The sequence below is a fragment of the Sylvia atricapilla genome, chromosome 1 (genome assembly GCF_009819655.1).
Source record: "Sylvia atricapilla isolate bSylAtr1 chromosome 1, bSylAtr1.pri, whole genome shotgun sequence".
Lineage (NCBI taxonomy): Eukaryota > Metazoa > Chordata > Aves > Passeriformes > Sylviidae > Sylvia > Sylvia atricapilla.
In genome coordinates, this window is record NC_089140.1 from 9932590 (window position 1) to 9945160 (window position 12571).

General features: G+C 43.1%; 1 protein-coding gene across 5 annotated transcripts in view; it reads left to right on the forward strand.

Moving 5' to 3' along the window:
• The first annotated feature begins 6252 nt into the window (after positions 1 to 6252).
• The window catches only part of ZMYND11 (zinc finger MYND-type containing 11), a 104656-nt gene continuing 98337 nt past the window's right edge, over positions 6253 to 12571 (forward strand). Inside the window, exon 1 of one of the 5 annotated variants that reach the window (XM_066314670.1) lies at positions 6253 to 6495. The gene's annotated coding sequence lies outside the window, so the exon portion shown is untranslated. Of the gene's footprint in view, positions 6496 to 6851; positions 6962 to 12571 lie in introns of those variants that run through there. The other 4 variants (XM_066314687.1, XM_066314695.1, XM_066314703.1 and 1 more) reach the window with 4 other exon arrangements.

Sequence of the window (12571 nt, forward strand, 5' to 3'; positions counted from 1 at the left end):
TTTTTTAATGAGAAATCTTTAAGTGATTACATTGCCATATGCTGAACATAATGCAGCTATTAACTAAGATAAATAGGTAAATAGACAAATATGTAAATGAAATCTATTGCCTGTATATACATAATACATATCCTACATGACATGTAAGAGCAAGCAATACACAATCTATTTGTCCCAGTACTCTTTTTCAAATCCAATAATTTCAATCAGTCTCACTGTGTAAGTTCCACTTTGGTTAACTTGTCATGGCATTCTCTTCCAATTCCATCAGTGTAAGAAGGTTAGTAGTGAAAAGACAATTAGACTTAAATATTACAATTGATTTTAAGCATTTGATTCTTTACAGAATGCAACAAAAACTAAACTGGTGATAATAGATCACAACTATTTTATCTTATCCAACATATTATCTTTAACTTTGGGTAATACAAAAAGCTTTCAAATAAGGTGTCTGAAATACAGTATGACAGATGTGGACTTTTTTTGCTTCCACATTGGCTTTCATCTTGACTGTAATGGTTCAAAACTGACACAAATATTGGTATTAATTAAACCCATCCTTGTACAGCCAATCAGGGATATCTCTAAGAGGTGCAGTCAAGCTGCAGATGATACCAGGATACATCAAAGCTCCAAGCACATGAATATGGCTTCATGCCAGGTACAGCTTCAGTCTGGTAGGGATCTTAGCTCAGGCAATGTGTTAGATTCAAGAGCAGCTCTGTTCCAGAAACAATTTTGTCTCTTTTGTGAAGCATCACAACTGGAAAAATAAACAGAGTGAGACTGGAGCTAATCCTATGTAAAACAGCGTATTCCTGGAAACTGGAGCTTGAGAAAAAGCTGTACAGAGCCAGAACTGGTGATCAGCTCTGGCCTAAAATGGATTGTTAGCTTCATTTAAGTACTAATAAATAGTAACACATTCTCTCTTTCAGAAACATCTGGATGTCTCTGCTCTGTACAGGGACAGATGTTTGTACACTGGAAGGGCTTGTTAAGTCCAGAGAAGTGCCATACGAATGCATGGAAGAACCAGTCCAGTTCCAGGATTACCTTGGAGCTAACAAGCCAAGTTTGAACATGGAAGGCTTTGACACAAAGGGCAGAGACAGAGTATTTCTGCACTAATTAGCTCAAAGGCAGTGCTGGACCAAAACAGGTCAAACCTGGCTTGTCATGAGCTAACTTTTTTAAAAGGCACTTGAACATCTCTGCATGGTCCTAATGCATGCACCTCCTTTATCCATATGTGTCCCTTGTCTTGGAAGACTCCACTTACTTTAAACACAGGGGTTTTTTTATTATTATTATTTTCTATGCTAACATTTAATATGATGTGCACTGTAATTATTATTTCCCTAAAATTATGGCATACATCATGTATCCATGTAAAAGTTCTAGTTCTGTAGTTATTTAATAACAAAAGGTACTACTTATTTCCTCATAATCCCAGCAGGTTTTCTGGCAAATGATGTTTCTCCAGTCACAGCATCCTCATCAAATAACAATAGATGCTATTTCAGTCTAAAATCAAATATAAATTTTGAGCATTTATTCTGCATAGATATAAATTATTTCCTATATTACACCAGCACAGACGGGTGTGAGATAAATATGACGTACACTTGGAAACTGACATTAATGCTTTTCATTTTCCACAAAGTATGCAACTGGTGCAAACTCCCTCTGTTGTTTAGAATTAGTTAAAAAATATGGAGCTAAGTTTCCTTTGGCAGACTCTGTGCTGAATCAGGCATACACTTTTCATGAACCATAATGCTGGTGTAAACACATGTCATGTCATATGTCATAAACATATGTCAGTTTACTCACAGGTAAACTTTTTAGGGTAAACCTCTATTCCCAGTTGTGCATGGAAATGTAAAGAGAGAACATAGTGAAGAAAAAAAAAAAAAGTGCATTTTTGTATCTAAGTCTACATCCATACTTGCTAGACTTAGCTCTGAGTGGGGCTTTTTTTTTATTTCCAGCTATACCCACAAGGAACTCACACATGTGAGTACTGGCCACAGGGCGTCAGACCAAAGATCCACCTCCCCACAATGTACTGTTTTCAACACTCCAGAATCTCTTTAGAAATTCTGCCTCTACAAGCTCCTAAACACTGTGGGTAGCCTGCACCACACAGCCAGTGGTGCATGGCCAGGGACACAGCAAGGAGAGGGAAGCTGAAAAGGAAGGATCCTGGCTGCTGTAGGGTCTACTTCAATCCTCATCATGTCATCTGCAAGGAAGCACCTCTGGGTGACTTGAACTCATTCCTTAGACAGCTTCAAGGAGCACCAGACATTGGGGGGGGTTCTCTGCTCTGCGTCCCTCTCCAGGCTCCAATGCCTGGGGAAGAAAGGAACAGCGTAACTTTCTCCTTAAGACTCTCCCATCCTCCAACTGTTTTCAGCTCCATGGATTTCCTGAGCCTGTTGTTACTAAGTCTTTGTCCCCTTCCCCCAGCTTCCTAAATTAAATGCCTTGCTGAGATTTTTACTGCAAAGAAAACTATCGCTAAACTTCGTTCTGATGAAAAATTTACACTAATTTTCTGCATTAATACTTCTGTGATCACAACACAGCAGACCTGCCTCTCAGGAAACGCAATTCAAATTATTTTTGTTTCAGTGCAGCTGGGAGTGGAGTACACAGTGAAGTGGGTTGGCACCACCAGCAAGACAGCTATCTTACAAAGCCAGATAAAGACTTGAGCTTATAATGGGTGGGTCTGGTTCAGCCAGAAAGATGGTAGAAAGTCCTGGAGACGGCAGGGATGTGCATTCATTAGCCTAACACAAGTCCTGCGATGGAAAGGGTACAACATCTTGTTCTCCTAAGGGCAGCATTCAGTGGGTGATTTCCTGTACCAAGCCCAGTACCTGGAACCCACCAGCAATGATGCACTTGTTCACCTGCAGGTTTGGCGGTTGTACCACTGAAGCAAGAGAACAGTAGAATATTGTGGCAAGAATAAAAAGGCGTATACACACAAGATTGTGTTCTCCAGTATTAGAACTGAAAATAGAACAATCCTTTGAAAAGGAGGATGGGAAGAGTAGCATTTAAAAGGAACATGGAGGCATATTTACCAGTCTGCCTGACACTAGGCAGTGTTGGTCTTCTCACACCTGGGAAGTGTAGTGAACACACCTGGTGGAACATGGTAATAGCCAGGACACAAGGTATTCATGTCCCAGTCTCCTGCTGGGGTCAGTTTAGAGATTTCCCAAGTCAGCATTTGTGTGTCTCCAATCTGAAAAGGATTTCTTTCCCATACCCTGCCTGGCATCCCCTTTAATTCACAGCAGTAGATGACATTCTTGGTCCAGATGATGCTAATTCTTTGCTTCTTGTTTATGCAGCTTCTTCTCCCCCCTCCAAGTCCCTTTCCAAGGGAAGCAGTGCTTACAAATCGCCTGTTTACACACCAGCGCAGCACTACTGACAAAAGCACACAGCACAAATGCAGACGGATGTATTCCTATGGCAAGTACTTTCTACTCGGAAGGAAGTAACTTTATCATGTTCTCTTTCTAACAATGACGCAGTGGTGCGTTTTCTCTCCCCACAACCACGTAAGCAAGCGGGCGACTTGAGCCCTCACCATTAACCTTTTGGACCAGCAAATCCTTTCCCCGACCGAGGCAGTGCAGCCCGAGAGGTGCCGGTCCAGCCCCAGAGCCCCGGCCCCGCTCGTCCTTGCCCTTCCCGGCCGGGGAGGAAACGCGGCCCCGCACCGCCCCGAGCCCCGGGGAAGGGGGGCTGCAGACGGCCCTGAGCCCGCTTTTTGTTGGAACAAACATTTCCCTGTGCCGATGAGGAAACTCGCCGCGGCCGGGGCTGGGGGAGGGGGGATTTCCTTCCCATTGTCTGCCGGGCTCGGCGCTGCCGGCCCCGCTGCCAGTGAAAGTGAAGGGCCGGGAGGGACCCGCCGCAGGGCTCGCGTTAGACACCCAGCCACCGCGGGCAAACGCGGGGCCGGGGCCAGCACAGCCCGGCCAGCCGGCCGGCAAAGCTGCACACCGACGAGCATTAAAAAGTCTTCACCATGCACATAAAAATAAGTCAAAACGAGACAAAAAATGCATCCTTTTAATCCTTCAACGTGCATCCTGAAGGCTATATAATGCAAACAGCTACTCAGGGGACCTAATGAGGATATCAAAATAGCCCAAAACCAGGCTCATGAACACTCATTTATGAGCTCTACGCCTGTCTTTCTACACTTGATTTAATTCATTGCCCACCAGCTCAGAGGAGGTAACGTGGCTATGATTGCAGACACTCCCTACCTGTTTGCTTTAGGATACCTTGTTCTTTCCAAAATCAAATATTTGTATCCTGAAACAAATATTTGGAGGTGGTCCTTTATAAATATGTTAAGTACAGGAGATTGTTGGCAAGTGGTAGACTCCAGGTAAAAACCTGTATGGTAGGCAAGCCATAAGTCTTCCACCCTCCATGTGCTTCCATGCTGGTGAAACTGCAGCCTAAGTATTTATTTGACAGCTCTCTATGGGTCCTGTGAGAGATAAAGGGCTAAAACCTCTTTATACTGAAGATAGCTGAACTTCTGCCTTAAATAAATATTTACATAGGTAAGGAGAAGGCACTGTGGCAGAGCAATAAATCTTTCACTAGAGAAGCTGAGACTGGCTTTAGAGCTTTGTTTTGGAGTTATACAAAATCCCCCAAGCCGACCCAGTTGTTAGGTAGGGACACCTGGTTGTTTGGGGTGAAGAATTAAAAATGGTTATGTGGCTGCTAGCTATGTTTGTACTGTGGTTCTGGAGGCAAAAATCAGTGTGCCTTAACCATGTCACCTCAAGCAGAGCAGTTGGCTTGACTGCATGGTAGAAACAGCAATAACTGTAACGACCCCAACTTCTTTTTTCCACCCTGTATATAATATAAATACAGCTCAGATGCAATTTGAACAGAGAAGGTTTGAAAGAAAGCTAAGACAGGCAGGCCAAAAATATCCCGTGGAAACTTGGCATATATTTCTATCAAACTTCTTTTGAAAATGACAAGATTTAACAAAATCACAGCCAACATCACAAATAAATGCTAAACGTAAGGTAGTCTTTTTGTAATGATATTGATGGTAAATCCCTTTTTACTTTAAAAATTGCCTGTAAATTTAATTTGATTTTTTTATTAATACAAGCAATATAATGCAGTTAATAAATTACAGTACGACTATTGGGTATCTGCCCAATGCCTCAAGCACTCTTCGAAAGCAGATTACCAGCACTTTCTTTCCTAGCTATTTATTTTAGATAATGTAAAATGTTCTTTCATTTTTAAATGCATAATAGAAGTAAGAGTTTATCACAGCTGTGCAACTAACCATTATTTGCGTTTTATTTTCAAAGTGGATGTAATGTCCTGATGCAGCAGTCTCAAAGAAACTGTGTGGGTTTAGACACTACCAGAAATTTTATTTACTAGACACACTGGAGAAACTTTCATTGTTCAGCATACAAACTCTGTTTAATCTTTGACTGACCAGGTACAATCGATGCATCTTTTACAATATTGGCACTACTATTTCCTTCTACTACTTTAGTAGTATTAATGACTACTCATATGACTAAATTTTTTGCATGCATAAATGTTTATAGAACTAAGCTTACTGTATTTTAATAAAAGTAAAATTCTAGTCAAGTTAATTAATTGTGAAGTGTGTTACTCATCCATTTAATAATTCCTGAAGAATTTCAGAAACTTCAGAATATATTTCCATAGACATTTATTAATATTTATCTCACAGTCCATAAAAAAATGTACATGCTTTCTTGCTGCTTGAATATATATATGTTCCTATAAAGTTATGCATTTTGTATTAATATGTATTTCCCTACCCTGCAGTGCAAGTATGGCTAACAGTTGGACTCAGTGATTGTAAAGGTCTTTTCCAATCTAAATTATTCTATGGTTCTGTGATCTACAGCTCACAATGTATTGACAACTCTTGAGACAGATCGCTGATGTTTTATTTTCTGTTGCTCAAGGTGTCTACTTTCAAAAACATTACCTATCATTTCTCCAAGTTGAACTTCACGATGGGAGGAATTTTCATGTATCAAGGCCAGACAAGCACATTTTCCCTTTGCAACAAGAGAGGGTCTAGACCTAAGATATGACAAAATACATACATAATAAATAGTTAAAGATCCGTTTCAAATGTATTATTAAAAAAATAATAAAAGAAACAAACAGCAACTCCAACAGACACCACTAGAGTTCTCCTTCTCCCAAATATCCCTAGCACCATCCTAAACCCTGTTTACCCCAGAAACCTGAACTGTGGACAGACAGAAGAGGAGAGAGAGAGAGAAAATTCAGACACAATAAAACTCTGAGGGGAAAAATATGTGGAAGGAGGAGGCAGCAGCGGCCTGGGGAAGGGATTGAAAAGTTTCCCCTGGCTTAACTTCTCCCCCCCTGCAGCAGCAGAAGCAGCGCCAGCAGCACAAGGTGAGAGAGACTTTTAAGTCTGGGGAGGAGGGGTGTGTGTGCGGGAGGGGGGGTGAATTTACAGCCCTGTGGATATTTCTGTGTCTGCCTCCCTGGCTTTGGGGTGCGAGAGACGCCGTGTCTCATGCTGGGTGGATTTTTTTTTTTTTTTAATATGATGGAGGATTATAAACATGGCGCCTTAAAAAAACTACAAAATCATGTACACACTGTTCCAAGGAGATGGGGGAGAGGGGACAGGGGAAGGGCTGGGCACCAGGGGAGGGGGCAATCCTTCCCGGCGGGGTGCCGAATGAGCAGGGGGGAGCAATTATACTCAATAATAAAACGTGTGGGGCTGCGGGGGGGGGAGATGGAAGGCGGGATTCTTTTATTATTATTATTATTTCATTTTTCGGAGTGGGCAGGATTATCTGGCAGCCCGCTTGGAAACCGAGGAGGAGAAGGGGACGGCGGCGGAGCGCGTGTGATTATTAACAGCGATTATTTTTGTCCCCACACCTTCCCCGGTCGAATTTCGGCTGGGAGGCGGCGGCGGGTCCCCCGCGCCCCCGTGCCGAGTCGCAGCCAGCCCCGGGGCCGGGGCGGGAGGAGGTGGGGTGGGGAGAGGGGCGCTCCGGAGAAAATCGCCGCTGCCAGCGCTCCGGGCCTGCTGGGCGCGGGGGAGCCGGGGACTCGCGTGAGAGGCGAGGCCGGGCAGGGTGTGGTGCAGCCCGGCCTCAGCCCCGTCAGCCCCAGGCCCCGCTCTCCGCCTCACACGCGGGGCCGCCGCTTTGCTCCCCGCTCTCCCCCGCTTTCCTTTCGCTCGCACACCCCCGCCGCCGCCGCATTTCCTCGCTGGGGAGGGGGATGCCTGCTCGGAGGACGGGTCTTGGCCCGAGTAATGGCAGCTGCTCGACAGCGCCGAGGCTCCACAGCAGAGAGACGGCGGGGCCCCGCAGGCCGGGCGAGGGGCCATGGCCGCCGTGCCCGCGGGGGGCAGGGGAGGGGACGGGGAAAGGGTGAGCTCCGAGCCCCAGCCCTCCTCCCCCGGCGGCCGCGGGCGGTGCCAGCCCCCGGCCGGGGCGGCCTCGCCGGCCGGCGGGGCACCGGGGCCCGGCACCGCCTCGGCCCCCGGCACAGCCCCGGGGGCTTCCTCGCCTCCCCCGTGTGCTCTGGGGCAGGGCCCCGCGGCAGAGGGGGCAATCCCTCCGCTCTCCCCAGCCCGGCTCTCCGCGCCGGGAAGGGCCCCCGGGGCTGTGCCGGCCTCGGCTCGGGGAGCGCGAACTGGCGACGGTCTCGCTTTTGTTTGAGTCCTGGGGATCTTTGTGTGCGTTCACCCCCGGAGCCGTGTCTGCAGATTACTGCCCTCGGTGCACTTCGTGGGGTGTTCGCCTTCATCCCCTCTCCCTCGGGGCGGCTCAGAGGCCTGTCTCGGTGATTTTCGGGGAAAGGATGGAAGTGTAGGTGTGGGAGTGCCCGTGGTAAGGATGATGGGGAGCTTCGGTGCGCTTTGCTGACCTTCCGTGTGTTCCGAACAACAGCCCCCCTGTAAAATGCTGATGTTAAGGATTTGGGAAACTTTGTGTGTCTTTTGGGGCTTATGCTGAAACCAGCAGACTTCGGGAATTTGTTTTTTGATCTTCTGTGAACTTTACAGATGCCAGAGATGGGGTGGTTTGAGAGGAGGAAAAGGAGTGAAAAAAACTTTGATTTGCTGGTGTTTGGTTTTATAATTTAATCTGGAATCATCTGGCATGGTCTCTGTATTGAGGAGTAATTCTATTTATTGTAGTCTTAAGAAGATCTTATTGCAGTAGAAAAGAAAAAGGGTGGAAAATGCTTTCTTGTCCTACTTGACACTGATATTTTTTCATTTCTCTTGCTTTTGTAGGAAATCGTTTAATTCTTTAGGGATGAATGCTGAGACAGGTGTGAGGAGGGGGGAAAGTGGGAGGGGAAATGCCAGTTTGTGGTTCAGCTTGCACTCCTTTGGGTTTTTCTAGTTCCTCATCTTTCAGTATGAAGGACCTGGCATCTCTCCACCTTTTTTTTTTTTTTTTTTTTTTTTTTTTAATTATCAACCACTCTTGAGTGTGCTACAGAAAGTCTTTAGGGAAGTCGACTGTTTGCTGACTAATGTTTTGTATAAAAGTGGAAGTGCCCACAAAATAATTTCCACTTTCATGGGATTTATGGCATTAATTAACTCCCATTGTGGATTTATGGCCTCAAAATGCCAGCTTTTCCATGCCTAAACAACCTTTGCTTTGACCACATAGTTGCATAGGGAAGGGAGGGAAAGGAATGTTTCTTGGGATAGGTAGTTCATCAGAGAGCACTTTATCTTGCTCAGGGTGAGGTTGGTTTTAGTGAGCAGGGAAAAAAGTGACTGTGTTGATGGCTCTGTTGGTTGTGCTATGGATGGTGGTCTCTGCATCTGTGAGTAATTCTTGGTATCGGGTTCAGTAGCAAAGGTCTGAGTGAGAAAAATGGCTCTTCCTCTCCACCTCATGAACTGGGTAATGTGATGGAAATTGTCTTGAAGTCAACTTTGTAAGGGGAGTTGTGAGTCTGTGGATGTGTTGGGAAAGAGTCTTAAAACTTTGGTGATGTGCTAGAAGATACTCTTGAACAGTTTGAAGCTTTGTAGGACAAGTTTTACAGGTAGTTCTCTGAAAGTGGTTTTTGTTTTTTAAATCTAAGCAAGCGCTTTCCAGCTATTAAATATAAATATTTAAAAAATTGTTCACTAGAAATCGAAACTCTTAATAGTTTGACATAGTCCCTCTGTATGAGCCAGAGCAGTGCTTCATAACTTTTCAGGAAAAAAGTGAGCACTGTTGGAGTGAGAAGAATTTCATGACTGGAATTGCACACAATGTGTGGTGACTCGTAGTTTGTGTGCTGTGTGTCCATACTGTTTGCAGGCAGTGGGCATTCTGTGAGCATCTCCTGTTCAAGTGTCCTGGGTTTCCCCTGCCTTGGAGGAGGCAGAGAGAATTGTTCAGGATGACCTGAGGCTTCTGCAGCAGAAGAGCCTGGGTCATGTTTTTGGCCTAAGGTCAACTCAAAAGAAAGTGAGACTGTAAAAGGCTGTGAAGTGTGTTTGTTATTTCTGCCTGCACGTAAATAAAACATACTGGGTGCTGTTGGTGTTGTGGTGCTCCCTGAGCAGATGGACCATGAATTTGGCCTCAAACTCACCTTGAAGTGGCTCAGGCTCCATCTAGGCCATTGTGCATTTCTACCAGTGCACCACAGCTTGGGGACCACTGAAATGTGCCATCTGCATTCACTGGGTTAGAATGAAATACCTCAAAAGGAAATAGATAAAAGATGACATTGAAGATTTTTTCTTAATTTTAGGCATCTAAACGTATTCATAGATGCCTGCAATATCTAGTTAGTTAGCAAATTGTCTAGTTACACAGAGTTTGAGAATGAGGGGGAATTTTAGATTTAGGAGATGTATTTTGAAATTGAGGATCCAATTTCAGTCAGTTAAAGTTCACAAATTTTGGACATACCTGTAGCTTATTTTCATAGTAACTGCCTTCCACAGTCTTTCAGAGCATTTATCTCTGGAAATGTGTGAAGACTTCAGGCAGTGTGAATCAGTCCAGGCTGAAAGTTCTGAAAGAGGGACAAGGTGATGATGAAGATATCTCCAGGAAATTTCTGATTTGCTTCTTAAATGATTTTTAAGCTAGATCCAGATTAGCATATATGTCAGTAAAATATGTCTTTACTCATAATGTAGGTTGTTACAAATGCTAACTAGAACTATAAACAAAATTATTCTGTGCAATATATATGTGCCTCACTCTACTGATGAACTTGGTTCGTAAAATGTGGAATTGTTTAAAATTACTGGCAAAATGCACACATGATCTTACTTTCCTGAAGGAAGTAAAGTTTGGGGATTTTTTTGAAAGTCAGGTCAGAATTGTTGAAGCAATTCTTTTTCTTGTATTTATCCAGCAAATATATAAATTTCTTTCAATCCTGACCGCTGATTTTATTAGTTCCAGTGGTTTGCCTTCCATATAATAGGACTTTGTTTAGCCATCCTTCTTGCCCTGATTGTTTAGGAGGTAATGTCAGATCATGTTCTTTATCTGCAGAGGGTTTTGTGCCTTGGTTTTTGTTGGGTTTGTTTGGTCTCAGGATGTGGTGAACACTCCCACAGTGTGTGTGTAGTACCTGGAGCATGGTGCCCTTGGTGGCTGGGCAGTGCAGCGTGTGTCATCTTTTATATAGCTCATACATTTGAGGCTGTCAGTGTTGCTTGTGCTAAACATTGTGAACAAAGATTATTCTTGTCAGGTTCTGGATCATTTTTCATCAGCTGAATGTAAATTTAGCTCATAATTGGGTTATTGTTCTAAGGTTTAATTTTCCATTCGCGAGGGTACAGCCTGCAAAATGGGTAGTTTATAAGATGACATAATGACTCCATTTTTCAGGAATATCTTTATTTGTTATTGATGAGAGTATACGTAGTGAAAAACGAATGTGGAAACTCCACAAACCCCTTCATCCTCCAGGGGAGGTGACTGATGGACACCAGAGTGGCTGTGTCCAGTACAATGACACTGTGGCCTCAGACTGCACAGGTGAGCTCCTGTGGCACATGGGGCCATTGGGCTTCCCAGACCTCTCCACCTGCAGCTCCCAGAAACACCAGGGCTGGATTGAGCCCATTTTTTTCACCATATTTTCAGTTCTAGTATTTAAATATATTTTTGTCATCTCTTTAAAACAATGTCTGCCATCAAGTAAATTTTGAAAGCCTGAACTGTCTTTTTTTTTTTTTTTTTTTCCTATCATGCTGTGAATACTGAATTATATATAAAAAAGGGGGAGGTGTAAACCAATCATTTTGGTAAGATTTCGTTCATATTTATTTCTTCTCTTTTTTTCCTCCCTGAAATGACCAGGGTCTTTTAGTCCTGTGGGCCTGCAACAGCAGGCTCAGTGGTGATACATACTGACATGTCCATGAACCCAAGTTAAAGCTCATGGTGTCTAATTTTAGCCAGCTTTGGTAATATCCCATCAGAGCCTGATCCTGTAGCTGTACCATGTAGATAAATCCAAGGTGTAACTATTGAGACTTTTGTGTGCAAAAAGCTGGTTTTAATTTTCTTCCAATCTCTCATTTTGCACTTCACTAGAATGCAAAAGGTGTCTGTTACGAAAATACAGACAAATGTAATTTGAGTTTGAAGTATGTTATTGATTAAAAATGCAGTAGTATTTGTAATTTCAAAATTAGAAATGCATTAAAAATAAAAGTAAAATATGGTTTATTGGTGTACTAACAATCAGAATATCTTTGCATGCACCTTTACACTGTATTTAGTTTTAAAGCCCCAGATTAAATGCAAAATAAAACATTGTGAATTCATGTATATGTCTTCATACAACCCTCACTTATACTATGATATAAAATTGATTCTTAACAAATAACTTTTAACACCAGACCCAGTGAAATTTAAAGTACTAAAATCCTCTTATTTGTTAAAAAAAATAGTTTAAATATGCCAAAAAAATACCAGTAACATCCCATTCATCCTTTTTGTGGAAATTCCATTTTTTTGCATGCAAAGAACAGGGCTCACTGGCTTAATTAATTTTTTAACCATAATAGGATGCTATTTATTTGAGGTCTAGTAATTTTAAAAAAAGAAGAGGTAAACATATTCCTTCTTACCTCTCATTTCTCCTCTGTTTGTTACTATGTTAAATATTAAACCAACTTGCGTTATATTCAAATCTATTATTTCAATGCAGCTGATTTAATGATGTTTTGGCTACAGACTGTAAGACTCTGCTGGTAGGTGTAGTACTCCAAAGCAGTGTTTTGGCAAGTGGGTATTTGTACTTTGATCCCATGCACTTAGGGCATGGCACTGTTATCTAGTCTTCTAAAGAGAGCTGGATGGGAGTTGTGTGCTGTGACTCACGGGACATGGCACTTAGTTTACTAATTTTAGCAGAGCGATTCTTATCTGTCAACATTAGGGTTTATTTGAACCTTCTGGAAAAGCGATGAAGTGAAACAAAATGGAACTGAGAGAAAATGATTAGC